The sequence below is a fragment of the Somniosus microcephalus genome, chromosome 9 (assembly GCF_052327205.1).
Source record: "Somniosus microcephalus isolate GS21.2 chromosome 9, FLI_Smic_1.0, whole genome shotgun sequence".
In the NCBI taxonomy this organism is placed as follows: Eukaryota; Metazoa; Chordata; class Chondrichthyes; order Squaliformes; family Somniosidae; genus Somniosus; species Somniosus microcephalus.
The window spans coordinates 31406599-31433176 of NC_140995.1; positions in this window are offsets into that span (position 1 = coordinate 31406599).

The following is a 26578-nucleotide window of genomic DNA, read 5'->3' on the forward strand; positions in this document are numbered from 1 at the left end:
TCTCCTGATCTTCTGAACTACTATCTGTCAGTTTCTTTACTTTCCTGTACTGTTCCTTAGTAGTTCTTGTCGTGTTAGTCTTCTTTCCCGACCTGCAGACTCTTGCTATATGTCCCATTTTCCCGCATTGCCTGCATATTTTGTCTTTAAACCAGCAGTCCTTCTGCTCATGGGTTGTTCTGCTGCAGCGATAGCACTTTTCGGCTCCATACGCCATTTCATTAGCGCTGTATTCTTGTGGTTTCTGTTGTATTTCATCAGCTCCCCGTGCTGCTGCTTCGTAGGATACTGCCACGCTGAAAGCCTGTTCTAGCGTCAAGTCCTTTTTTGAAAGTAGTCGTTTCTGGGTTCCTTCACTCTGGAGCACGCAGACAAACTTATCCCGTAAGGTATCTGCCAGTCCTGCTCCGAACTGGCAGTGCTTCAATAACTTGCGTAGTTCTGTAAGATAGTCAGCATTGCTCTCATCTTTGTGATGGTTTCTTTTATGGAACTTGAATCTTTCTGCTATCAGCAGTGGTGTCAGGCTTAGATGTTCCTGTAAGATATGAACAATCTCCTCAAAACTTTTCTCCATTAGTTTAGCTGGGGTAATTAAATTCCTCAATAGGCCGTACGTACTCGCACCCATCAGATTTAATAATACCGACGCCCTCTTTCCATCAGCCACCTCATTTGCCTTGCAGTACACTTCAATTCTTTCCACATACGTGGTCCAGTCTTCTACCTCGTTGTTGAAAGCAGTGATACTGCCACTTTTCGGCATCTTGGGCGATTTAAAATGGCGCCTCTCTCGCTTTTGCTTTTTCCCCAATGGAATAAAATGGCGCCTCCCGCGCTTTTGCTTCTTCCCCAACGCGATAAAATGGCGCCTCCCGCGCTTTTGCTTCTTCCCCTTACTGTCACGCTGCTCCTAGCGTTCTACGGGGCAATGGCAGCAACCCGCAACTTCGGCGAGTCTCGCTTTCCTTCCCCCCCGTTTAATTTCTCTCCGCTGTCCTGTTCTCGAGCACCGACCGCGCCCTGTGCACTCCACCCTCTCTCTCTTGTTTTCTTTTCCCGGCAACGCTGCGCGGCCTGATTTGTAGAGCCGCTCGATCGAGCTTGAGCCCGCCGCAGTCCGGAAGGGTCAAAGCGCTACCTGCTACCAGCACGATTCGCTGGAACAACAGTCTCTCCTGCAATTCTCCAAACACCGATGGATTCTTTGGGCGGTTGCCCTCGGTCGACGCCCGTTGCTCAGACTACGACCTTCCAGGACCTTCCTTTCAGGCGAGATCCCCGTGAGATGATGCCACACTGCAGGTGAGTTCGAACTTACTCGTCGCCACTGTAAAGTCCGCGCCTCAATAATACACGGCCTTCGGGAGAACAGTTTAACAGGTACTTTACTGAACAAGAGGCAGCTTGAAACTGAAACTACAGAAGCCTGCTAGGGCCTTTTATGCAGGGGTGGTCACTGCCGGTACTGCAGTCTAAGACCAGCTAATCCCTTAAAGGGACATACACAACACTCCCCACTGCAGCCATCAGCTCAGTGTGCCTGAGCCGGGCCTGGGTGCTCATTTCAGCCAGGCTACGCACCTCCTCTGCACTCTGTGCAGCAGTCATCACTCCCTGCCTTGCCCTCCGGGGAGCCGGTGGCCGAACTTGCCTACGCCCCCCGCGCTGCTGCATGCCGCTTGTTCCGGCAACTGGCTCATCAGCAGAGACCTCCCCCTCCCCTCCAGGGAACTACTATCCCCAGTCTGCAGATGTGTACACTCCCCTGAAGTTGGAACGGATGCTCCGGCTTCCTCCTGATCCTCGCCTCCGGAGGCACTGGCACTGGCAGCTTCAGGGCGCAGATCCCGAGTTGGTGATGCAGCATCTGAAAGCAGGGAGGTGGAAGAGTGGCTTTAGCAAAAGGTCAGGTTGGCGGCAAGGCATGCCAGATTGCGGCAAGGCTGTGACATGGCTGCACACTGAGAAAGCATGCTGGCGGGGGGACCAAGTGGAAGGAGACAGCTGAAAAAGGTGAGAGCCTTACCCTCGCTGTCGAGAAGGGGGTCGGCAGCTGCAGTGTTAACAGGACCACTCAGACGTCCTCCAAGAATCTGGTGCACTCTCTCCTCGAGATCCGTGAGACTGACCACTTGTGGAGGTCCGCCACCGGTTCGACGCTGGTCCTTTCGGATCGTCGCCAGCTTGGATTGCAGGGGAAAGAAGGGGAAGCCCTGTTACATGATGCCTTGAGAGATCATCTCATGCCCCCCATGGTGCAAGAGCCCTTACATGATGCCTTGAGAGATCATCTCATGCCCCCCATGATGCAAGAGCCCTTACATGATGCCTTGAGTCAAATGTCCATGTGTGTGCCCAGAAAGGGCCATGGGTGCTTGCTGACAGATGGCCATTGGGGCATCATGGCAACAGGGTGCGCGAAGTCAGGTGCAGATGGAGGGAAGCAGAAGTTTGCATAAACAACACTCACCCTAACGACCCGAGTGAGGTTGTTGAATTTCTTCCTGCCCTGAACAGGACTCCTGGTCGCCATGCTGCTGGAGTTGACCCTCTGAGAAACATCCCTCCAAGCTCGGCGGTAATCCTTTTGATTCGGCCTCCTGCCATTGTCAGGATACAGAACATCTCGATGGCGCTCCACTGCGGACACCAACTCCTCCAGAGCCTCAGTGCTGAAGCGCTCTGCTCTCTGTCTGAAGCGCTCTGCTCTCTGTCTCACCTTCTCCATCCTGACCAAGTTTTTTGCGCCAGAGAAGGAAGAGTGCCGATTCTGAGGCTTACAGGGCATTGAGTGTGGAAGCTGAGGCTGACTGACCCACCCCTTTAAGAGCCGGCCGGCGCCTGGAAGTCTCGTGGTTATCGGTAATTGAGATCACCTGCGCTGCGCCCGTCCGTGCCGATATTGGGTAGCGCCGGAAGTTTTGCGCCTTAGGAGGCCCGTGCAACGTCTGAATTCGCACCTCAATCCCCTTTGGGGGCGATGCAACCCAATATCGTGCCAGGCGGCGATAACTTTCGTCTGGCTATAAACTTTGCACAGCGCCAGTTCTAACGCCTCAAGCGGGGCGATACCCAATTTCTAGGCCTTTGTCTTTAATGGAATAATTGATGTAATAATGAAAATCTTTTTTGCTTTGAGACCAAATGTCGAGACAAAACTATCTGCTTCTGTATTGAACAATCTCTTTAAAACATGCCTGATAAATCCACAGCGTTAACTACAACAAGCTAAAAAATAATAGCATTATCTATCTGGTCTTTTATCTTACACTGTCACTCAATCCAATTGAACAACACTCAACCATTACCTGTATTTTTCTTGTTCTATAATGAGCTCCTATCTTTCTGCCAAGCTGAGAAGGAGAATTTTCCTCATTTACAGGCTCTAAAGATTATATTAACACTCTCCTAACCTCACCAAATTGAATAAACCTTTTCTGCTCCGCAGTATTACCAAGCTGATGGACTGTAGTGCACTTCTCATAACCTAATTAGATAGCTCTTAGCATTAATAGGCTGCTATAAAATAAGAGTCTTGTTACAGATATGTGCTATAAACCTAAATCTGTTAGTTTGTTGTTCCCATTGCCAATTATAAGCTATGGAGGACCCTTTGAACCTAGAAGCTGAGGGTCTCTGAAAGCATTTTGGGCATGTGCCCAGATATCAGGGCCAAGAGTATCTACTTCTACATTAAAAAAAAGATAAATTTGCATTTCAGAGCCTCGGGACATCCCAAAGCGCTTTTGAAGTATAGTCACTGTTGTAATGTAGGAAACACAGCAGCCAAATTGCACAGAGCAAGATCCCACAAACAGCAATGATGTAATGACTAGATAATTTGTTTTTTTTCAGGCGATGTAGCTTGAGGGATAAATATTGGCCAGGGCACCACTCCTGCTCTTCTTCGAATAGTGCAATGGGATCTTTTACATCCACCCGAGAGGGCAGTTTAACATCTCATCTGATAGATAGCATCTCTGAGAGTGCAGCACTCCCTCAGTACTGAAAGTGTCAGCTTAGGTTTTTGTGCTCAAGTCTCTGGAGTGGGACTTCAACCCACGACCTTCTAACTCAGAAGCAGAGAGAGTGCTACCCACTGAGCCACGGCTGACAGCTTTACTTCTTTTGTCCGCTTCTTTCAGAATCCACTGAGGTGATAATGAAAGCAAAAAAAAGCCTAATTAACTGCTATTTTATTGTTCAATAGCAGTCCATCCAATTATGGGATATTCGAGCATTGCCTGGATTCAGTAATGAGATTAAGTTTTCTCTGGCAGACAGAGAAGAGCTTTTTCTTTTGTCCATTTCCAAGCTCTAAAGCTTGTGTGAACCTTTGTAATTAGGTAGGTGTTAGGAGACTCCCATAGACTTGAATACACTGTACTGTATGCAGTCGGATAACTGGGTAACTCATGTATTTCTGAAAAGCATGTCTTTCTTGCAGAATTGAAATATGCAAAGTTCTGCCCTTCAGCTAAGAATATTTATGAAATCTTGCTGTCTAAATACAAACAAAACTAAAAGTATTCTTTAAAAATGGGCAACAAATTAATTTGAAAAAAAAAGTGTTACAAAAATCACCTTTTTACAGCAATACAACAAAAATAAATGATCATTTTCAAATAATAAATGGACTTTGTATTTACCTCACAAAATAGTTGCTTTTTAATATTATTGATACTCTCTTGTATTACCGGTAGTATAGCTTGTCACAGCAACAAACAGGCACTGATGTACATAATCACAGAAGGACATCAATCATTTTCCTTTTCCAAAGTCATACCATAAAACTCTGTCCATTTTGTGTGTGAACTGTCGTTCTGTAGCTGTCTGCAATATTTCAAAGCTGTTTCTATGTTTGATGAGACAGAGGGACATCCCTTTATGTTCTGGACCTTTACGAAGATCATAGAATCATAGAATAGTACAGCACAGAAGGAGACCATTCAGCCCATCGAGTCTGCGCCGGCTCTTTCGAAGAGCAATCCAGTTAGTCCCCCGCTCTTTCCCCATATCCCTGCAATTTTTTCTCCTTCAAGTATTTATTCAATTCCCTTTTGAAGGTTACCATTGAATCTGTATCCACCGCCCTATCAGGCAGCGCATTCCAAATCCTAACCACGCGTTGCGTAAAAAAGTTTTTCCTCATGTCGCCTCTGGTGCTTTTGCTAATCACCTTAAATCTGTGACCTCTTGTTATTGACCCTACAGCCACTGGAAACAGTTCCTCTTTATTTACTCTATCGAAACCCTTCATGATTTCAAACACATCTATCAAATCTCCTCTTAGCCTTCTCTGCTCTAAGGAGAACAACCCCAGCTTCTCCAGTCTATCCACATCCTCATCCCTGGAACCATTCTGGTAAATCTCTTCTGTACCCTCTCCAAAGCCTTCATGTCCTTCCTAAAGTGTGGAGCCCAGAATTGGACACAATACTCCAACTAGTGTTTTATAAAGGTTTAGCATAACTTCCTGGCTTTTGTGCTCTATGGGGGAAAAATTGGTGATCGCCAGCAAAGCAGTCGGTGCCACTGCCAACTGCCGTTAATGGCCACCTGAAATGGCCGCCTGAAATGGCCGCTGTGCTAACTGACCTAAATTGGTGTGGGAGGTGTGGTGTATGTAACCTGTACCACCTTAAGAGACTACCTTAAGAGATGGACTACTTTCTCTTGGCTACTGTATATTGTAGTACCGGTGGTGACCACACCGGTATATAAACTCTGTGTAGTAATTTGCTAAGCAGTTCAGCCCTGACCTTCGATTAGTAAAGACCTGTTTAAGTTATTCTTGTTGTCTGTGTCCAGTGATTTAGAATAAGCATATCTGGGACACTCAGACTCAACAGTGGCGACGAGTTCGATCTTACCCTGCGGCAGTTTTGCATCCAAGGCAGCTTCGTCCTCAGAACGGGCGTCGAGAAGAGGCATCCGCCCTCATCAGCCTGCTGAGCACCGCATCGCACGGGAGGCATCGAGAACCCGGGTTGAAATTACTGACCACGAAGTCCTCCATCAGCAACAGGCAGTGATCATCCTTCTACCACGGTGCCGATCTAGCGACACGGGCAGAAAGTCGGCCGCATTGTCAGTGCAGAAGGGGAGGGAAACCGGAGGAAAAAGGGCGGAGAACTCGACCGCAGCCGGTGTAAAGGGCCAGGCTGCAATCGGGGCCGAGAGGCGCAGCGACAAGGGCAGCGTTAATGCCACGAGAACCGCGGAGAACTCGACCGCAGCCGGTGTAAAGGGCCGGGCTGCAATCGGGGCTGAGAGGCGCAGCAACAAGGGAAGTGTTAATGCCCACGAGAACCGCGGGGGAATGAAAGCAGCGTCGGGGAAATTAAGAACCGCTGGGAGGCGAGAACGGCAACAGCGCGGTAATCGCCATTGTAGCCAGCGGGAGAAGAAGACCAGTGCGGGAACCCGCCATTGTAGTCGGCGGGGGAAGAAGACAAGCGCGGGAAAAGCCGCCAAGCGCGGGAAGCCGCCATTTTAGTAGGCGGGGGAAGAAGACAAGCGCGGGAAGCCGCCATTTTGGGAAAATAAAATATTTAAAGAAACTCTCAAGGATGCCTAAACACGGTAACATCACTGCTTTTGATAGCGATGTTGAAGATTGGGCCACGTATGTAGAACGCATTGGAGTTTATTGTACAGCAAATGAGGTACCAGATGATAAGAAAGCAATAACCTTATTAAACTCAATGGGTGCGAAGACGTACGGGTTATTGAGGCACCTTGTAACACCAGATAAACCGGCGGATCAGACTTTCGTGAATATTGTTACTATCCTGCAAGAACATTTAAACCCCACGCCGCTGCTGATAGCGGAACGATTTAAATTTTACAGAAGAACGCAGCTGAAAGAGGAAAGCAACGCTGAATTCTTAATTGAACTGCGCAAGCTATCAAAGTACTGTCAGTTTGGTACAGGACTAGCAGACGGTCTGAGAGATAAATTCGTGTGTGGATTACTAAAAGAAGGAACTCAAAAGCGACTGCTAGAGGAAAAGGACCTTACGCTTGATAAAGCTGCCACCATTGCAGCATCGCACGAGGCCGCAGCAAGAGGCACCGCGGAAATGCAGCTAAGGTCATCGGAACTCAGCACCAATCGAATGGCATTGGGTGCAGTAAAGTGTTATCGTTGCGGAAGGACAACGCACGATCAGAACCAGTGCTGGTTCAAAAATCAGGAATGTAGAAAATGTGGCAGGCTAGGTCACATAGCAAAAGTATGCCGGTCAGGAAAGAAGACTAGCAACAAAAAGTCACCGCAGGAAAAGTGCAAAAATGTACACAAGGTGACAGAGAACAGTTCGGATGAACAGAAGACAGATTCAGACTCCAGCAGTAAGGAACTGGGTTGTCTAAGAATACATAATGTGGGTAACACAGCAGACCACCAAACTATCTGGGTCACACTTCAGATAGCAGGAGTCCAAGTGAAGATGGAATTGGACACTGGATCGGCATTGACGGTCATGAATAAGCAAGATTACAAAAGGTTATTTCCACACATTCCCCTAAGGGATACGGAGATTGTATTGAAAACATACACGGGGCAAAGAGTATACCCCATCGGAAAGATAAAGGTAAAGGTGGTCCACAAGGGTAAAGAAAGCCGAGGAATGGACTTATATGTGTTACCTGAGGGAGGTCCACCACTACTGGGACGGGAATGGATCAGGAGAATAAATATGGACTGGCATTCCTTAAAAGCACTAACTGTAGATTCTGGTAAAAAGGACGATGTCAAACCTAAACGACTGTCCAGAATATTGGACGATGCTAAAGAGGTGTTCCAGCAGGGACTGGGAACACTGAAAGGAATTACGGCAAACATCAAGGTTGAAGAACATGCAAACCCGAAATTTTTCAAAGCTAGACCGGTATCTTATGCGGTACGACCTGCTGTGGAAGCTGAGCTGGAGGGAATAGGACGTTCCGGAGTACTGTCAAAGGTGGACTGGAGTGAATGGGCTACGCCCATTGTTCCCGTCATGAAGTGTTCATCGAGTAACAAGCCGGGGGAACCGGGGAAGGTTCGCATCTGTGGCAATTTCAAGATCACTGTTAATCCGGTGCTTCACACGGTGCAATATCCGCTTCCACGGATTGAGGATATCTTCGCTTCGTTGTCTGGCGGGAAACACTTCACCAAGATAGACCTGGCGCAGGCGTACTTACAGATGGAAGTTGATGAAGCGTCACGCCAGTATCTCACGATCAACACGCATAAGGGCTTATATCGGTATAATAGACTGGTTTTTGGAGTGGCATCGACTCCAGCGATTTGGCAAAGGGCCATGGAGCAGGTATTACAGGGAATTCCAGGCACACAATGCTACCTGGACGACATTCTGATTACAGGAGATGATGATGAGGAACACCTTACAAATTTGGAACAGGTGCTCACCAGATTGAAAGAATATGGACTTCGAGTTAATCGCCAGAAATGTGAGTTCTTTCAGAAGCAAATCTCGTACTGTGGTCATGTCATTGACCAGGAGGGGCTTCACAAGTCACCTGACAAGATCAAAGCTGTTGTGAAGGCTCCCGCTTCGGAAAATGTATCCCAGTTGAGGCCGTTCCTAGGGTTGATTAACTATTACCATAAGTTTCTGCCAAATTTATCCACGGTGCTACACCCGCTGAACGCTCTTTTGCAGAAGGGAGTGCCATGGAAGTGGAGCGAGGACTGTAAGCGGGCCTTTCACAAAAGCAAGGCATTGATCACCTCTAAGGAAGTGTTGGCTCACTTTAACCCAACGCTGCCTATTCGTTTAGCTTGTGATGCTTCTCCATATGGTATTGGGGCAGTGCTCTCACATAAGTTGCCAAATGGCTTGGAAAGACCAGTCGCGTTCGCATCCAGATCATTGACCTCCGCTGAGCGCAACTATGCTCAGATAGATAGGGAGTCTCTCAGCCTTGTGTGGGGAGTAAAAAAATTTAATCATTACCTGCAAGGGCAAAAGTTTACGCTGCTGACAGACAACCAGCCGTTGGTTTCCATTTTTAACCCTAAGAAGGGTGTTTCGGTGATGACAGCGCAGAGGCTCCAGAGATGGTCCCTTTTCCTAGGGGCACATCAATATCAGATCGAATTCAAAGGTACAAAGCAACATGGTAATGCTGATGGGCTGTCGCGCCTGCCAGTACCTACAGTGGAAGAGGCACCGACAGTTGACCCTGTTGAGTTATTTCACTCGACCATCATCGAATGTTTACCAGTCACCAATGCAAGTATTGAGAGAGAAACCAGGAACGACCCGACACTGTCTCGGGTCTACGAATTGACAGTGAAGGGATGGCCAGCTCATGGTGAACCACTGTTACCGGCATTCTCAGCCAGACGAGAACAGCTGTCCGTCTGTCAAGGAACATTGATGTATGGAACAAGGGTGATTATTCCTCCTAAATTAAGGGAGAGAGTTCTAAAGGAACTGCATGAAGGTCATCTGGGGGGAGTCAAGATGAAAAACCTTGCTAGGGCTTATGTGTGGTGGCCAGGTATCGACCAACAAATAGAGGATCTGACTAAATGCTGCTCAGGGTGCCAAAAAGTTCAAAATGTACCTCCAATTGCACTGCTGCATCCATGGGAATGGCCTTCAACCCCATGGCAACGTGTACATATTGACTTCGCAGGTCCATTCATGGACTCCATGTTTTTAATTGCGGTAGACGCACATTCTAAATGGCCAGAAGTGATTAAGGTGGTGACCACTACCTCGGAAAAGACGATCGCAGTTCTAAGAACGATATTCGCAAGAAATGGATTGCCAGAACAAATATGTTCAGACAACAGACCGCAGTTCGTGTCAGAAGAATTCCAGAAATTCATGAAGAAGAATGGGGTGAAACATTATACCTCTGCCCCATATCATCCGGCTACAAATGGGTTGGCCGAGAGATTTGTACAAACGTTCAAAAAGGCGATAAAGGCCATGAGCGAAGACCAGATTCCACTACAACACAAGGTGGACAATTTCCTCATGGCATATCGAAACGCCACTCATGCAGTGACAAATCAAAGCCCTGCCATGATGTTCTATAACAGGAGGTTGCGGTCCAGGTTGGACTTGTTAAAACCAAATGTGCGGAGGGAAGTCGAAAACAAACAGTTCCAGCATATAAATAACAAGACCACTCGGAGTTTCGAAATAGGACAACCAGTGTTAGCCCGGGACTATAAGAATGAGAAATGGCAATCTGGAACAATTCGTGCCAGACAAGGACCCCTGATGTACACGGTGGATATTGGTGAAAACGTAATAAGACGTCATGCTGACCAACTTGTAGAATCGAGAACAAGGGTCGAACCCATGACTACGACAGAGACACCAGTGGAAGAAGTTAGTGAACCTGAAGCATCTACCTCAGACGCCAATGTACCTGATGATGTCCAATCCATAAGAGATCAACTAGATGAGTCACCCCAGCAACGAGAATCAGAGACCCCTGAAAGGCGTTATCCAACTCGGATCAGGAGGCCTCCTCAGAGACTGAATCTTTGAATAGTTTTGCATGAAATTGTATATATGTTATCCATGTTATGTTTAAATTGGGATGTACACTGTTAAGCTAAAAAGGGAGGAATTGTGGTGTATGTAACCTGTACCACCTTAAGAGACTACCTTAAGAGATGTACTACTTTCTCTTGGCTACTGTATATTGTAGTACCGGTGGTGACCACACCGGTATATAAACTCTGTGTAGTAATTTGCTAAGTAGTTCAGCCCTGACCTTCGATTAGTAAAGACCTGTTTAAGTTATTCTTGTTGTCTGTGTCCAGTGATTTAGAATAAGCATATCTGGGACACTCAGGCTCAACAGGAGGCATGGAGGTAGGTGGCGCAATGCCAACCTTAGATGTAACGCCGTCTTGGTGGCATTACATGAGGGACCTGGGACCAATTTATAGTCCTGGTGCGGCGTTGCTGCTTCCCTGAGCATCTGTGTGCGAGGCTGTGAAGGTCGCAATGCATTGTGGGCAGTGAGGAGCTCTGAAATTTAAAGGGCCCATGCACATTGAAGGAAGACAAAATAAAATGCACTGATGCAATACATTTTTTTTAGCCCTTTCTGTCTTTTTACAAATATTCAATATTTAAAAGAAGTTCCAAATATGATTATACAGCTCTTAAGGCTGAATTACCTTCCTAAACTGAATAAATGGAAAAACTGCCTCAGCACTAACACAAATGGCTCAGCAAGCCAGGGAAGGGGCACCGAGGGTCTCACACGCAGCTCTCCAGCCTTGTGCAGGGGGGTCAACACTGGAAGAGAGGCCCTCTACCCACAGGGGCCAGGAGGCCCTCCAGAATGTGGGAGTACATCACCAAGGCCGTCACTGCCAGCAGTGTCACCCCCACCACCTGGATCCAGTGCCCAAAGAAGCTTCATGACCTCAGACCACTGGTCAAGGTCAGTGGATGCATCTTCATAAGCCGTAACCTGCCAACTGCTCAATGCAGGACCCCACAATCACTCACCTACCAACAATCTGCACCAATGACAAGGCACATCTACCATTCCTAGCTTCACCTCACTCCTTTGGAGGAGACAGTGCAGGCCATTCTTGGCAGGGTCATGGCTGAGCCCTTGGCCAGCGGCACGACTGAAAGGATACAAGGTGCGGGTATCCTCGTATGTTATCCCGCTTCTGGCATGCACCTTTAGGTTTCTCACCCTCCCGTCAGCACAACTCCACCCTTGTGTCTTCCTCATTTCACACACCCAAGAAATGCAGCCTGCCCAGCCAGTGGGTCAACAAGAAGAGACAGCCTGCCCAGCCACTGGGACCGCAGGCGGATGATACCATCCCAGTTATCCCAGCTACAAAGAAGCTGTCTGGGATGCATCCTTCCGGCTGATTCCTCCTCTTTGGCATCTTCCTCTTCGGCATCTTTCTCTTCCCTCTGCAAGCGGATGCTGTAAATGTGAAATGACAGCATAAGATGCTGTAAATACTCAGTTGGTCAGGCAGCATGTCAATCGGAGATGTGGGGGCCGATTTTCCCGCAGGTGTGGGGAATTCTCGGGTTCCCCGAATGTCCCTCAATTGGCCAATTCATTTCCAGCATGTGGGAACCCTTGCTAATTGACTACTTCCAGTCAGAAAGTCGCACAGTATGATGTCATCATTCGTGGTGCTTTTAAGGCCCACAGCAAGCATTGCAACCTCTGCAGGCTTCCATACGAACCGCACAGGATGGCAGAGGAGCCTGCAGCAGCTGTGGTCAGTGCCAGACCCCGAGCTGCCTGCAAATTCGACGAGGCTTCACTGCAGGCATTATTGGATGGGGTGAGGGCCCATAGGGAGGTCCTCTTCCCTAGGTCAGGGAGGAAGAGGCCTCCCACTGAGACCAAGGCTGCATGGATGCAGGTGACAGCAGATGTCAACTCACTGGGAGTCACCAGAAGAACCTGGATACAGTGTCGGAAGCGATTCCATGAACTTCACCGTACAGGAAAAGTAAGTATGAAGTTTCCATCACCCTCAAACTGATCCCCATTGACTTTCCCCACCAGCACTCAGCTTTAGCACTCTCTTCCTCCACATCCCACTTCACAGTCACATCCATGCACCCTTACCCATTCCCTCTCTCTCTATGCTCACATTCACATAAATATTCCACCATGCAGCTCTCACACTCCCTCTCACTCTGATGCTTTGAGCACAACTGACAACACACAGGGAGGGCCCGAGGTGTTGCAGTCTCACACCATCTTTGTCTCCGTCTAAGTATCTATGTTATGCAATCTCTACACTCACTCCTTCATTCTCACTCAACCTCCACTTGTCTCCCTCATTGCAGGAAAAGAGAGCTCACAACAACAGAGAGCGAGCCAGGACGGGTGTATTCATTACGGAGGACTTAACGTGGTCACATCACATCGACGTCATAACGAAGAAGGCATGCCAATGCCTGTTCTTCCTCAGGAGACTGAAGAAATTTGGAATGGCCCCCCAGATTCTCACCAACTTCTACCAGTGCACCATCGAGAGTATCCTGTCCGGCTGCATCACTGCCTGGTATGGCAACTGCACCGCCACAGACCGCAAGGCTCTACAGATGGTGGTGAAAGCTGTACAACATACTATAGGAATTAAACTACCTGCTGTCCAGGATATCTACCCCGAGAGGTGCCGGGGGAAGGCCCTGAGAATCATTAAAGACGCGAGCCACCCCAGCCACAACCTCTTCGCCCTGCTCCCGTCCGGTAAGAGATACCGAAGCATACGGTCTCGTACCAGCAGGTTTCGAAACAGCTTCTACCCCCAGGCCATAAGACTCATGAACGTATAATTTATTATCATTTATTACTGTTGTTTTATTTATTATTACTGTATTTCTATTAGTATTTTATCATTGTTATGCCATATTTATTCCAATGTTGGGCAGACTCGTAAAAATCAACATTTCATTGTGCAGTACACACGTCTGCTGCATATATGACAAATAAAAATTGAATTGAATTGAAGTGACTGGAGGATCCCACCCTCAATAGCCCACCTGACCCCCTGGGAGGAAGGAGTGCTGAAAATTGTCGGGGCTGATGTGGCTGCGGAAGCTGGGGAAGGAGAGACAGGGGCAGTCCCGCAAGCTGGTGACAGAGTAGTTTTCCATCTCTCTCATTGACATAGCATGAGTCGCTGTTATGATTCTGAAGCTACATCATTTGGACTTATGAGCATCTGCAAAATCCAATGTGCATGTAACCTTGGCATCATATCTCTAACTCTTTCCGTTACTCCCCCACAGGACCATCCAGAGCCCCCGTCCCCACTGCGGAGGAGGAAGAAGCTGAGCAGCCAGATGCCTCAGAGGAAGCTCCAACCTCTGAGGGTGCAGCGTCAGCAGAATTCAGCGCACCCAGCACCAGCGCAGACACTCACACCTCAGTGGGACCTTCGCGAGATAGAGTAGTGTTGTTGCCTGGTGTATCACAGCTCACAAGTGAGCATCAGCAGATGGTGGAGACAGGGACAGCAGTGGAGAGTCCTCGTCAGAGGGCGCAGGACTCTGCCAGCTCAGCTCAACTGCATGTCGACCCTCTGCCTCTGGGTCCATCCACAAGAGAAGAGGTGATGGATCTCCATGCACAGATGCAGGAGTCTCTGGCAGGTTTTGTCTCCAGGGTTGCTGCGCGTGTGGAGCGAATGGAGGAGTCCATAGTGAACATGAGCAGAGCCTTTGTGGAGTCATTGGCGCATGAACGCATCACCACAGAAAGGATGGCAACCTCCGTGGAAAGGATGGCTACGGTAGAGGAGAGGATGGCTACGGCCATGGAGGAGCTAAGTCGCCAGAGTGTTGAAAACATGGTGAGTGTTCAGAATAGGCTGACATCTCTGGAGGAGCGATGGTCAGCTATTGAACAGAGAAACCAGACCTTCATGGCAGGCCCTCTGAGTAGGACTGCCATTGTAGAAACGGGTCCCCATGGCCCCCTGATGTGCAGCAAGCTGCTCTCAAGCCACCTGCAGGCACTGAGGGGTACCTGACCCATGAGAGGGAGGTTGGTGGCAGACCTCAAGGAAGTGGGGCTCCTCTCCAAGCGCTCACACTTCCATGCCACTGCAGAGCCCTCGGTCAGAGCCCCGCCGGAGTCCACACCCAACAGAGATCGAGGTCTCAACCCCTGCACAGCCAAAGGAGTAGCAGACTGCTCACGAGCCCTCACAGGCTCGCCATCGCCAAAGGTGTCGAGACAGGAGCAGCAGGAAAGTGAGCAAGGGACCTCCACATCTGCTGAAGCCACAGGGGAACCACTACGTAGGAGCACGCGTAAGAGGAAACTAAAGCACAAATAGTCACAAGGGTAGTCACTTGGGTGAAATGTTGTGTTTATTTGAAAAATGCCATCAGCTGGCTATTGTAAATAAAATTTCTGATGGCAACTTCTGCAGTTGTGGCATCTGTCATTTCGCGAATGGGGCTGGAGGTCCTCTAATGCCAAGAGGGGAAGGAAAAAAAAGGCCTCCCATGCTTCTGTTAGGTGCCTCCATTGAGGAAGCGCTGAGTGAGGGTGGCGAGAGGGACTTCCCAGGAGCTCACACTGGAGAAGTGCGTGAGGCTCCAACCTTCCACAGCTGTGCCTAAGCCTGGAACAAGTTGCCCCAAGCCTGAAACAACAAGGTCCTGCAACCTACAAATAAATGATGTCTGATTAAATCTCTTCTTTCCTGATTGACCTGCAGCTGATAGTCAGCAATCCGATATTGTTCACGCCAGGTTTCATCAGCGGGGTTCCCACCAGGCGTGTTTAACGTGGGAAAAGGCTGAAAATAGCAAGGGCCCCTTAAAATAGCATTATAGATGCCAATTATTGGTGATTAAGGTGCCTGAAGACCACTCCCGCCTGCTGCGGGCGGGACTGATTCGGGTCGGACAGAAGCGCCTGGGTGAAAATCGGACGGGGCGGGGAATCAGGCGGGGGGGTTGCGACCCCCTATTTTTGCGATTTCCCCCCCCCCCATACGCCTGAAAGCCCGCCTGACGGCTCCAGGAAAATCGGCCCCGTGAACTCCATGGATGCAGCGTGACCTGCTGAGTATTCGCAGCATGTTCTGTCTTCTCAAAAGGTGTTCACTTACCATCTGAGCCCTTGCAATTTTTCTTAACCGACAGCGCAAAGGGGCCCACGAGTATGGCGGCCACCATTTTTTTTGAGAATCGCTGGCGGTAAGTATATGAATTTCTCGCCCTATGCCTCTGTTTATAAAGCCCAGGATCCCATATGCTTTATTAACTACTTTGTTAATCTGTCCGCCACCTTCAAAGATTTGTGCACGAAGAATTGCTCTGCTCACCATCTTCTGTACCATATCCTGTACAAATTCATGGTTTCCTTTACCTTCAGAAATCTAAAGCCCATGAGTGCCCTTAATTATTTGAAAGCCAGTTGAGCTGGTAGCTCTTGAAGCTGAAGGTTACTTTTAACCTGGAGGCCATCATCAGGGCTACCTATTCACTTATACTTAATGGTGAGTTTGATCAGATGAATTGCCATTGGAATGGAAGACTTATTTCAAGGGAAGTAAAGGATAGTACGGTGAACAACACTCTGTTCGTAAAGCTGTAGGAGAAAGTAGATGTGTAAAAAAGGGTGGAACATGGGGAGCAAGAAGCAAAGGTTCAGTCATTAATAATCTGACCAATCCTACCTTCAAAGAAAGGTGTGGCAGGCACTTGCAATATCTGGGACAAAAGGACAACTGAATATATGAAGGTCTTGAATGTGTTAGTGCAGCATTCCGCAGCTGCAGCAGCACATCAAACAATGGCCCAGATATTCCGATCGGAGGCTTCCCGCGGGCGGAGGCCTGCAATCTGGAAAAATCTGCGCCCTTACCCGAGGGCTCCCAGGATGCACACACTTCCGCTCCTGGGCCTCACCAAACTCCAAGTGCACAGGGCCCACATATCCCAGAGGCGCATGTAGTTCACAGCATCCCTGGGTCCCTGGGATCACGTGGGCCATGGGGAGCCAATCACAGAAGGGAATCTCCCTTCATATCTGTCAAATATATGAATGGAGATCATCCCAAAACATAGTAAAACTTTAAATAAATGTCAAAAAAAAAAATCACATTTTAAAATGACTTTAAATTACAATAAAATAACTATTTTAAACAAAAATTTAAATTTTTGAAAAAAATAATTAAAGTTTTTTACGGGGCTTAAAATAAACGTATCTTTTTTTAAAGTATTTTTAAATGATAAAATCAGTGGAAAAAATGTTTTTTTTTTACTTTTTTCAACTTTTATCCAGGCGCAAGAATTGTAAGGGTTTTCTGCTGGTGGAGGGTCTCCAAAAAGCGGAACTATCCGCCCATGAGGCCCTTCTCCAGGGCAGCCGGAGGATCTGTCAAGTGCTTTCTTGACCAATCGGAAATGCCAGTTTCCAGCACATGCGCTGTGCATGCCTGAATCCGGCATTTCCGATGTCCCTACGGGTGGGTACATAGCGCGTACTATCAGAATATCCAGCCCAGTATGTACTTGCAAACATTCAGACATTATGTAAGTCATGATAACAAGCACAGGACGAGGTCAGGGGGATGAAGGGGAGCAGGGGCTGCTGCAATGCTTGCTGCACTGTCACATGCCCAACTATATCAGCCAAAGACAAAAAAATATTTTGTTTCTCTCCTGCTTTGCCGAGTGTAATCAATTGCCCATTCATTTATAACTGCCCCCGCCCCTCCACTGTCTTAGCAATGCTGGGTGCCAGAGATGCAGCAGCATTCTGAATGCCCAAAGAGCTGTAAGCAGCGGTGATTATTATAAAATAAAGAACAGGAGATGCTGGAAATACTCAGCAGGTCAGGCAGAGAGAAACAGAGTTAACGTTTCAGGTCGATGACCCTTCATTAGAACTGGGAAGTGTTAGAGATGTAACAGATTTTAAGCAAGTACAGAAGCAGGGAATGTGGAGATGGGAGGAAAGAACAAAAGGGAAGGTCTGTGACAGGGTGGAGAGCAGGAGAGATTAAATGACAAAAGGGCTGATGGTGCAAGGCAGAAGGAGATGGTAATAGGACAAGTAAAGAAACAAAAGATGAGTCTAGAGGAGGTGTAAATGGGAATGGCAGAATCATCAACAACAGCTGCCGTCCGAATAAAAGGGGGCAGAGGTTATGTTCTAAATTATTGAACTCAATGTTGAGTCTGAGAGGCTGTAAAGTGCTTAATTGAAAGAAGAGGTGCTGTTCAACAACAACAACAACTTGTATTTATATAGCACCTTTAACATAGTAAAACGTCCCAAGGTGCTTCACAGGAGTATAAAAAGACAAAAAAATTGACACCAAGCCACATAAAGAGAAATTAGGGCAGGTGACCAAAAGCTTGGTCAAAGAGGTAGATTTAAAGGAGCATCTTAAAAGGAAGAAAGAGCGACAGAGAGGTTTAGGCAGGGAATTCCAGAGCTTAAGGCCTAGGCAACAGAAGGCACGGCCACCAAATGTTGAGCGATTATAATCAGGGATGCTCAAGAGGGCAGAATTAGAGGAGCGCAGATACCTTGGGCGGGGGGGTGGGGGGTTGTAGGGCTGAAGGAGATTACAGAGATAGGGAGGGGCGAGGCCATGGAGTGATTTGAAAACAAGGATGAGAATTTTGAAACCGAGGCATTGTTTAACCGGGAGCCAATGTAGGTCAACGAGCACAGGGGAGATGGGCGAACGGGACTTGGTGTGAGTTAGGACATGGGCAGCCGAGTTTTGGATGACCTCAAGTTTACGTAGGGTGGAATGTGGGAGGCCAGCCAGGAGTGCGTTGGAATAGTCAAGTCTAGAGGCAGCAAAGGCCTCTAGACAAATGTGTGTTTCAGCAGTGAATGAGCTGAGGCAAGGGCGGAGACGGGCAATGTTACAGAGGTGGAAATAGGCGGTCTTTGTTATGCTGCGGATATGTGGACGGAAGCTCATTTCAGGGTCAAATATGACACTGTGGCGACACGCCACCATTGGACATAATCCGCTCATGGCGGCATGGACAGTTTACACAGGCGCACTGCCGGCAGCAGCCGCCCCCAGCCGGGGGCCCTTTCCTCCGGCAACTTGTTTCCCGCAGGGACAGGCTGCCGGGAGCACTTCCTGTCTGGGGAGTATTTAAGTGGTTGCGCGGGCTTTTCAAGCTCTCTCTTTGCCATGATGTAAATTAAAGCAGTTGTGTTCCACCAACTCTGGTCTCGACTCCCACGTTTGCCGTGGTATCTCAACAACACCAAGGTTGTGTTGGAGGAAATTTTAAAATGGCACCGTAGTGCCTGCTGAAATACTTGACATTCATTGACATTTTGCAGACACTGGCATAACAGACAGCTGACTTGATCTGCTTACACCAAACGTGTGATGTCACTTGTACAGAACAGTAATATAATTAAGGTGTTTGCTAACGGTATAATAAAATAATCAACTTGTTTTTGACAGAATGTGATTAAGGGTTGCTAAGGTATCGGATTGGCCAAAGTTAAAGGATGCTAAAGTACCAGATTGGCCAAGGAATTAATGTAATATGGTATCTTTCCTGTTTTTAAATTGTATAAAAGGAGCGCGGCTGCCATTGTAAAGCTGAGAAGCTGGCGATTGCACCAAGGGGGTGTATAGCAATTGCACCAAGGAGGTGTATAGCACTTCTCCCAGAGCGCTCTGTAAATAAAAGTGTACTCGCACATTCCAGCAAGGTCCGCAGTAGTCTGAGTTTATTGCTCTATAAGTCGAAGTTGGGTATACGTCGACCCTGTATATCACTGGGTCCGCTCAGGCTCCAATTCGGCAGTAACAAATTGGCGCTGCGAGCAGGGTCACCGGTGTTTTAGTACTCTGATCAAGTATAAGGACGCCGAGTGATCAAAGAATAAGTAAGTGGACTAGTCGAGTGTGGGACTACACTTGACATTTGTCTGCGATGAACTTATATTCGTATCTGTATTGACAAAATGTTAATCCTCAAATCTTATTCAGGACTAACAGACTGATGTTAGGAACTTGTGGAGCGGGGTAAAACATTACACGTCCAGGCACTCTTGAAAGACAGAGAAACCCAGACCTCTGAGAATGCCGTTTCGAGTACGTTAAAACGCCTGGGTATTCTTAGAAGAAAAGAATAGGGGGGCTTTCAAAAACGTGACTCCAGACAAAGAGGAAAGGTCAGTGGACTACTGATGTCAGGTAAGGAGATTAAGAGGGGGCCCCCGGGCTCCCTCATCGATTCTTATATGACAGACAGGCATTCACTAATTTAAAAAATGCGGAAGGACGGATGGGACGTATCACAGACATTAGAACTTCAGAGAAATTGGCTGAGTAAACAGAAAAACGATAAAACTAAAAAGGCGGGCATGTTACTAGTACACCAATTGTCAGGACTGATAGAACAAGTAAATGTAATTAAGAAAATTGTTAAAGATAAAACACAGGATCATGGGGACAAGCGCAGGCCAGTGGCATACTACTCCACTGCAGAAGGACCTGTAGTAACCGGGCTTTCACGGTGTATAGCCGCATTAGATTGTGCTGCCTGGGCCATAAAGGTCAGCGAGCCAATTGTGATGACAGGAAACATTATCCTTCACACCAAACACACCTTGGTAGAAATGCTGAACACGGGAAAATTGAGATCCGTCTCAAATATGAGACGAGCAAAATGGGAAGCGGTCCTCCTCCCTCCGAGTAAAGCAGTAACCATCATTAGGGATATGGGGGACAATCCAACAGAAGAAATATTAGGAACCGGAGAGCCTCATAATTGTGGGGATGTAGATATGAACTTAGAAGAAGATAGAATAAAGGATACCCCTCTGGCGACGGCAGAAGGAACACTTTACGTAGATGGGTCGCGCAAATATATGGATGGACTACCCCGCACAGGGTGGGCCGTAGTTAATGACTGACTGGAAACAGTAGAGTCAGGGCGAATCGACGGGGGTTTGTCAGCCCAAGTGGCCGAGTTAGTGGCACTCACTAAGGCACTGGAGATGTCGGAAAATAAAGTAGTAAACATCTACACAGATACGCCTTTGGGGTAGTCCATGACTATATGACCGCCTGGGGTAGGAGAGGATTCATTACGACAGGAGGCAATCCTATAAAACATCAGAGAAGGATAGAGGCCCTCCTTGAGGCTAGTAATAAGCCCCAACAAGTTGCAGTAATAAAAATCAAGGCACACCAGAGAGAGCCGGACAGAACTAGCCCAGATTGGTTAAACCACCAGGGGAACCAAGCAGCGGACAAAGCTGCACAATTCGCGTTAGAACAAGAAGAGATTAGCGACACACCAGTGGCTAGTATAAGTAACCCAGGAGATGAGATAAGTATTGAAGAACTGCACGAGGACACACCAGATGTTGAGAAAGGTACGTGGGAGAAACAAGGCGCTATACGAGGAAGCGATAATGTCTGGTGAAAGGATGATAAGGTAATGGCCCCAGAGTGCATACAAAACACTCTGTTGGAAATTCACCACGGGCTCTCTCACTCGGGAAGAGAGGCAATGACAGGAAGTCTCAGTACAGAATAGTGGTGGAAAGTGATGGGAAGAGATATTGCTAAACACTGCCACCGGTGTGTTACGTGTGCACAGTACAATCCAGGCAGGCCAATAAAGGTTAATATGGAACATCGACCCAGGCCGCGAGGCCCATGGGAACATTTGCAAATCAATTTTACCGGCCCTCTACCCCCGTCCCACGTTAAAACATACTGCCTGGTAATCATAGACCAATTCACTCAATGGGTGGAGGCTTTTCCAACACGGGACTGCACCGCCCTGACGGTTGCCAGAATCCTAGCAGAAGAAGTAATTCCCCGATGGGGAGTGCCCCTTCAAATCGACTCACTTTACTGGTAGTGTCATAAAAACCATATGTCAATTAATGGGTATAAAACAGAAGTTCCACATCCCCTATCACCCACAAAGTTCAGGAATGGTGGAACGGATGAACCGTACCCTTAAAAATGCATTGGCCAAGGCGATGCAAACATCGGGAAAAACATGGACTGAAGTGCTGCCCATCATCCTGATGAAACTTCGGGCCACTACAAACCGAAAGACTGGCCTTACCCCTTATGAACTAATGACAGGAAGGGCGATGCAATTACCCGAAGGCATCATAACAGGTGGGGCCGATGTAGGTCCTCTAAAAGATAAATTAAAGCGATACGTTTTGGAACTCAGCACTCAAGTAAAGGAGATGCGTAAAAATATCCGTGACCAACAGCGGGAAAGGGACAAGGAGCTAGAACTTAACACGCTCCCGGACGTTCCCCCCGCCGGAGCGCGGGTCATGGTAAGAAATCTACCTGGCAAACCAGGGTTCGCGCCGAAATGGAGCGGACCCTATGAGATCATAATCAGTGGGGACACCTGTGCCTGTCTGGACATAAGGGGAAAGGGCATATGGAAACTGATGGGCCTTCAATAACCACAAAACTAGAAGTTATAGACTTAAACAAGTTGGCTTTTAATCACTAAGATCAGAGCTAACATCTCAACACGCCGACTGGTTCACAGGAATGAGTCATACAGATCCTGGGATCTTTATGTAAGAGAAGTCAGGGGCGGAGCCAAGAGCCAAGACCTGGAACCTCCCAGGTTAGTCGGGAAAGAGGAAGTGAAACTATACACAGTGGGGGAGGGTAATATACATGAGTGCAAAACGAATACAGGATCAAGACAAACAGATTTCATTTCAGAAACATTGGACTCAGTTGAAGTTATATAAAGGACATGAATGTGAATAATTACCCCCACTGTTCTGAATCTGTTCCACAGAAAAAAAAAAGGGAGACCCCTTCGGCAATAACTGGAAGAAGAATATTGCATCAAAAACATGTATAAGTTACTGTGTATAGTTGCGTTGGTACGTATTGTCACGGGAGATGCGGCGACAGGACCGCATAGAAAACGGAAATTGCATGTAAATACGTTTTTATATATGTCATATAAGTATGCCAAACGGAGTGGGATAGATGCCTGTTGGGTATGTAGCCATAATCCCACTCATGCGAAAGGAGGGATACCCTTGTGACCAATACCCTTGAACCTCACAGATATGGCAGAATGGATAATTAATAGAAATCATACGAAACAGAAAGATACCACTTTATCCACCTTCAGAAAAACCTGGGAACAGAAATGGACTAGCCTAAGGAATGAGTTCCGGGGGGGAGGATATTCGTCAGAAAATTTTAAAGAATGGTATAAGCCAACATATAATTATACGAAAGAACCCCCCTTTTTAGCTCTTACCAATACGTCAGGAAAGGGCCAGCCGATCGGGGAGATATGTTGGGAGCGCGGTACAGAACAGACTGAAGGGATCAGAATTGATGTGGGGAAAAGTCATTGTATACAAAATTTTACCACATATAATGCAGGAAATTCCATGGAAAGCTGGTGGTTCAATACCACCAATTTAATGAATTTGACCAATAATAAACCATGGAATGGGACCAGGCGAACAAATACTGACAACCAGATGGGTTTTACCGTCTTCCGCGCCAACATAAACCCCGAACAACCGGGACAGATAATGACAGCCTATAATGGGACATACTTCATATGCGGTCATAGAGCATACCCCTGGCTACCAGAGAATTGGGCAGGATCATGCTATTTGGGGTATGTAGTACCATATATACACCACATAAAGGAATTGAAAGACCACCACAAGCATAGTCATACTAAAAGAGAACTTCCCACCTGGCAGGTGGTACTAGGAGCTATGTTTCCCATGGCTGGAATAGTGTTTACTTCTCAAGAAATATGGTTATTGGCAACCATAATTGAGGGAGTAGCCAATGACACGGCTGAATCCCTGAGAGAGATGAGTGCCGAAATGGTAGCCCTAAGAACTGTCGCCCTACAAAATAGAATGGCACTAGATTACCTACTAGCTGCACAGGGAGGTACACGTGCCATGATCGGAGCAGAATGCTGTACATACATCCCAGACAGTTCTGAAAATATTACCAACCTAGCGGACCATATTCAAAAACAAGTAGCTTTGCTCCATCAATCCAATATTGGAGGCGGATGGTTTGATTGGTTACTGGGAGGATCAGGCTGGGGTGCTTGGCTAGTGCAAATGATATTGATCATGGTTGTGATATGTATACTGCTGTGCTGTGCATTGAGTATCATTAAAATGTGCTGTCAAACTGCTGTGAAAGCTGTGCTGCCAGTAGCTTCTGTCGAAGAATACACCGACCTCCTGCCCAGAAATATGGGTGAAGAAGAAGAAACGTATGATGACGTGGCCGGAACGGCCGGTTCTCACGAGATGAGTCAGTGGTTGTAAACCAACCCTGTGAAGAAACGAAGAATGATGGTCATCTGGGAGCAAGAGGATCGTGCTCCAGGACCAAAAGGAGGGGCTGTTGGAGGAAATTTTAAAATGGCACCGTAGTGCCTGCTGAAATACTTGACATTCATTGACATTTTGCAGACACTGGCATAACAGACAGCTGACTTGATCTGCTTACACCAAACGTGTGATGTCACTTGTACAGAACAGTAATATAATTAAGTTGTTTGCTAACGGTATAATAATATAATCAACTTGTTTTTGACAGAATGTGATTAAGGGTTGCTAAGGTATCGGATTGGCCAAAGTTAAAGGATGCTAAAGTACCAGATTGGCCAAGGAATTAATGTAATATGGTATCTTTCCTGTTTTTAAATTGTATAAAAGGAGCGCGGCTGCTATTGTAAACCTGAGAAGCTGGCGATTGCACCAAGGGGGTGTATAGCACTTCTCCCAGAGCGCTCTGTAAATAAAAGTGTACTCGCACATTCCAGCAAGGTCCGCAGTAGTCTGAGTTTATTGCTCTATAAGTCGAAGTTGGGTATACGTCGACCCTGTATATCACTGGGTCCGTTCAGGCTCCAATTCGGCGGTAACAGTTGCGAACAGTGTGGTTCAGCCTCAGACAGATGTTAGGGGGAGGGATGGAGTCAGTGGCGAGCGAACGGAGTTTGTGGCGGGGACCGAAGACAATGGCTTTGGGCTTCCAAATATTTAATTAGAGAAAATTTCTGCTCATCCAGAACAGGATGTCAATTTAGAGACCGTGGAGGGGTCAAGTGAAGTGGTGGTGAGGTAGAGCTGGATGTCGTTAAGTGTACATGTGGAAACTGACACTGTATTTTCGGATGATGATGGCAAGGGACAGCTTGTAGATGAGAAATAGGAGGGGGCCAAAGATTGATCCTTGGGGGACACCAGAGGTAATGATGTTGGAGCGGGAAGAGAAGCTGTTGCAGGTGCGGGAGCGGGGCAGAGAATTAGTTCTGCAGTTGGGCTCCACCACTTTTCTTTAGACATATTATCCATCACAGAAATGCCATCCCTGTGATATTTTGCTGCGTAGCACTCGTGTTTTGTTTAGTTTTCATACTATTTAGCATAAGTGGAGTCGGTTGCAATTTGCATGCTGATTACACTCTCCGCTTCAACTCACCACCTTGTCTCTATGACAGCCCCTGTGTTGTCAGAATCCCTGTGCAACATCAAGTTGTGGATGAACCACAGTTTCCTCCAAGGCTGAAGCTTTCTTATTGGACTCCCACAAAAATTCTGTACCCTTACTCCAATTGCCTTCCCAAGAGCTGATTGAGGTCAAACTAGATCTTGCACAACTGCTTGACCCCTGTGCTAAGCTTCAACCCCCAAATCATATCCATGACTAAGACTGCTTACTTCCATCTGTGCAATATCAACCACATTGGCACTTATCTCTCCCCATTGCCACTGAGATGCTTAATCACACTCTTGTTATCTCCAGACTTGACATCTCCAATGTCCTCGCTGCGAACTTCCCAAGTTCCAACCTACACAGACTACAGCTCATCCAAATCTCCAGTGCCCACACCCTGTCCTATACGAATGAACACTCGCCCATACCCTAGTTCTCACTGACCTCCATTGGCCCTCTGTCCCCAATGCATCCAATTCAAAATCCTCATTCCCATTTACAAATGGCCCCATCCTACCATACCTCTGCAACATTCTGTTTGTGACACAGACACTTAACAAATTCATATAACATTTCTCTGTCTGCTATTTTAATGAAGGCATTAGTCAGTGTAATTTTATTGGGTAAGCACTGCTGTGTCTATATTGAAAACAGTAATTTCAGTTCTTTTATTTTCTGCATAGAGCAATGCTGGTAGGAGGTAGCAACAGTGAATTAATGTTATTAAGTCTCTCAGTGATAATGGTGTCTATGTCTAGTATGATTTGCTGATGCATTTATGCCTTGTGTGTCATGCACGTCTTAGTGCTGGTTATGTCTATCCCCTACTATTAAGTATTCCTTCAAATGAAGGAATAGCACTGATAGATAACTGTATTTGCAGCTAACCCTGTAGGACTTGCATCAGTACCGGGGGCTCTGGCAATGAAGCAGCAGTGGGCCCAGTGCTTTTTTTGTATTGGTTCATGGGATGTGGGTGTCGCTGGGAAGGCCAGCATTTATTGCCCACCCCATTGTGGAGATGGCTCCTGCTGCCACTTCGGAAAGCTACACCATGTCACAAAATCATCAGCAACAGTGGTGCCAATTAGCTGCACACGTACTGCTATTTACATGCCACTGATAGAGGGCTATGAACATTGGCCCAGAACTTGGTGTCGGGGGCTTGCCGCGCGTGCAAGCCCCCGATGTGCACTTACCCGGCGCGCCGACATCTGAAACCTGGCCCGCAGTGGATTTCCTGTCAGTGGCCCGGTTCTGATGTCGGCGCGCTGTGCTAACCTGACCCAGCGGCGTAGTTAGTGCGATGTGCCGGCTGGGATCAGGTGAGCACTGTGCAGCCAATCAGGGGAGGGGAAACTTCATTCATAAGTTTGAGAGTAAGAACTGTCAAACTCATGAAAAGTACTGCACCCCAAAACACTACTTAAACTTCAAATAACATTTAAAAAAACATCCCAATCATTAAATTAAGTATAAATAAGTTTAATTTAAACAATAATTATTTTTTTGAAAAAAATAAATTTTTAATAAAAAGGGTCTAAAACTAAACTTACCTTATTGTAGATT